Source organism: Photinus pyralis, unplaced genomic scaffold (assembly GCF_008802855.1).
Source record: "Photinus pyralis isolate 1611_PpyrPB1 unplaced genomic scaffold, Ppyr1.3 Ppyr1.4_LG7, whole genome shotgun sequence".
Lineage (NCBI taxonomy): Eukaryota > Metazoa > Arthropoda > Insecta > Coleoptera > Lampyridae > Photinus > Photinus pyralis.
Window position 1 is genome coordinate 32,798,218 of NW_022170738.1, and position 3,835 is coordinate 32,802,052.

Consider the following 3,835-nt stretch of genomic DNA (forward strand, 5'->3'; position numbering starts at 1 on the left):
AAAATTTGCATTCTAATGGAGTGTGTGTATGCTCGAAACCCCGGGAAACGAAGGCCGAGCTATCTATCTTGGGAGCAAGAGTGTGATAATGAAAACTCGTTGGTTTAGAATCTATGTGCGATAAATGAGTTGCGATTCGCTAATTTCCACATATCTTGCCGTTAGTTGATTACAAGGCCATGTAATTTTCCAGCTTGCTCCTAACAAAAGGACCTTTTTGCACCAAAGATGGGTCACTTCCTGACCCTTCACCCTTTTCTTAGAATTTAGGTACCTGCTTACCCGACCCATTGTTCCCAAAATTTGTTTTTAACCTTGAGTGTAACCAACTTGGTCTATATGGACTTAATATCTTTGTTAACCACTCCTTAAACTTCATAATTGTACAAATTATTTTGTTAACCAACTTTTGGACTGTATTATTTCTCCGTCGTACTCTTTTTGCCCTTGGCAATTATTTGTGCGAGAGTACGGCACTTTTTGGCGTTGCCTGCTTTGCTTACATGAGTGTACATCAATAACACTTCCGGGCTTTCACAGGCTTAATAATAATAACGATCATTATTAAACAAACTGTTCACAATTTCAGTGTTTTACTTTACGTTCCTTCCCTACTGTGCTTCAGGTCATAGCGTTGTTTACAACTAACGTAAGGGGGCCCTGCCTCAGATGTAAGCTGGATCTTGTTTAGTTTTGAAGGGTGTGGCTAATTTTAAACGTTGCCGAGGTGACTTTATTTCCCTGTTCTTGTAGTGTGAAGTTAGTTAGTGCAATTTACAAATGGTGAGTGTAGCTAGGAGCGTTTTGTAAATATAGGGTTCACAATTAAAGACTTTGAAAATGTTATGCGTTACACGATGATTTTTAGCGCATTTTGTAAGAATTAAAAAAATGTGCTATTGTTTGCGTTTTGTCCGTCCGTCCGTCCGTCTCAGTGGCGCACCCAGAAAAAAAATTCGGTGGGGGTTATTGAAATTAGTAAATCCAAAATGTTAACATAAATTATATTTTTAATAAACAAAAGATTACACAGTTACATGGTTGCTATGGATTATGGTTGCTATGGATTAAACATGCAAATTATAGTGCGCGAATTGATCACTTTGCGCACGAAATTTGCGTGCGGGAATGATTAATTCATAAACGATTGTAGGAAAAGATTATTTTTAAAAAATCTATCAGTGCTTAATTTCGGGGGGGGGGGGGGGTTTAACTCCGAAACCCCCCCCTATGGGTGGGCCTTGGTACGTCGCCGCCGACCACTTTTGCCGTTTTTATCTTTTTTTTTTTTTTTTTTTTTTTTTTTTTTTTTTTTCGATAGTATTTTAATGTGTTTATTTTATTATTTATTTATTTACATGCTTTACAACAGGTTACATGTACCCAATTACAGTAAAGCAGTTTAAACAATAACATTAAGACGAACAAACATGAAGTGAATATAAGTAAACAGAACAAGTATATGAAAAACAGAGAATAAATATTCTAACTCAATTTAATATTAAATAAACAAAAATAATTGTAAAAATTTAGTACAAGTTTGTGAATGTGTGTGTAAGAATAGCATAAATGACGAAGAAGTGCATGGAGGTATGGGCATGGTAAGACGCAATGAAGTTTTATGTTTAAAGAAGTGACTTACAATGTGATATAAACGTTGAGAGATTATAACGAAAAATGTCAACCTTGCCAGACAAGGTACAGATTTGATTGTATAGTCGCTGCATATCTATCAATGGCGAAAAAATAAGTAAGTTTGTGCGTAAGTAAGGTATATAAAACAGTGTATGGGTACGACGAAGAAAAGGTGAAACATGAAAATTAATTTGCGCCAGATTTTCGGGGTTAGCAATATTCCCATGGAGTAACTTGTGCAAATAATTCAATTGGGAAAGTTCATGCCTCTTTTTAACACATTCCATATTAAAGGATGACAGCAGTTCAGCGTAAGGTATGAGATATGAGTATTGTCCGCTACGTTTAAAGTTGAGATACCTAAGAAACTTCTTTTGTACCTTTTCTAGGCTGTTCCTATGGGTGAAGGATTGAGGCTTCCAGACAATACATGCATAATCCAAGTGTGGTCTAACAATTGCAGAAAATAAAGACTTTAAAGTGTGTTCTTTAGAAAAGTTGGCAGCTTGCCTTAAGATAAATCCTAAGTTTCGGTATGCTTTGCCTACACTGTTTTCAACGTGTGCAGAGAAAGTTAACCTGTGGTCCAGTATTACACCTAAGTCCTTTATTTCCAAAATGCGTCGTAGCTCTTCCCCGTTCATGGAATATTCATACGTTATAGGAGCTATCTTTTTTGTGAAGGTAAGAACTGAGCATTTGGAAACGTTGAAAGACAATTTATTATGCTCCAACCAAACATTTACAGCATCTAAATCATTTTGTAGCTCTCGACAATCATTTACGTCAGCAATGGCTTTAAATAACTTTAAATCATCTGCATATAACAGAATATTGGAATTCTTTACCACGTTAACGACATCATTTATTAATAGATTGAAGATAACGGGACCCAACACAGAGCCCTGTGGGACTCCCGACGTGGCGATATACTGCCTAGATGTAAATCCCTGGAACCACACGTATTGACTCCGATTTGTAAAATAGGATTTGAAGAGGTGTAGCAAATCCAAAGATAAGCCATAATATTTTAACTTAGATATAATGATAGAATGGTCACATCTATCAAAGGCCTTCGCCAGATCCGTGAAGATGGTGTCAACGCTAATACCTTGGTTCATACTGCTGGAAACAAATTGCGTGAAGTTGACCAAGTTGGTGACAGTAGATCTACCCGAGATGAATCCATGTTGGCTATCGGAGATATGTCGCAACGTATGTGAGAAAACCTCTTTTCTCAAGACAATTTCAAAAATTTTCGCAGGTGTTGAAAGTATAGAAATCGGCCTATAATTACACGCGGAATTTCTATTCCCTTTCTTAAATATATGCGTTACCTTGGTGGTCTTCCATACATCAGGAAAGGAATTGGACTTAAGGCATTTGTTAATTATGATACACAGTGGTTTACTCAACAGTTCTGAGTGTCCTTTGAAAAAATACTGTGGAATGAGATCAGGACCCATTGATTTTTTAGATTTCAATTCTTTCATAGCTTTTAGGACTGTGCCCTGGTCAACTTCCTTCAACGTAATCACATCAGTGTGTACTAGGTTACTGTTATTGGTATTTTGGAACTACTTGTGAGGGGAAAATGGGTTCCTAGAGGTCCTGGATTTGTTTGCAGTAGGTGGCTAGTACCGTTGAAGGTGTGGGAGACGGCCATTAAGCCCTCGGCTGAAACCCCGCCCACTTAATAACATAAAGGCAAAATGAAAATAATAGTACATTATAATAATGGTAGAGAAGTCCACTATTATTGCCTGAGCACCAAAATATCATGCTCGAGGGCTGCGCGAGGGTGTAAGGCGAACGGCAATAGAGACTTTCTCTACCTGTGTATAATATCTATTTTTGTTTCAGCTACTAGCACTTGAATCCTCTAAATTAACATATTATAGTAGATAAGTAGAGTAACGGTTGGACAGAATGTTGTCTATTAATTTAACATGTAATCAAGTAGTGAAGTACAAGTCAAACGGCCGTATTTGTTCTGTCATGAGATTTTTCAAAGATAAGTTTTCCGTTCGAATTTTTCAAAATGGTGATATGATTTTAGGTATGTATTCTCTGGAAATTGGCGATGGTGGCAATTATTCGTTTTATGAGAACTTGTCTAAACGTCATATGGGCGATAATTTCGGGTTGTGTTTTCTAAAAGTGACAGCGTGACAGTTCATTATTGACTACTAGTTAATCT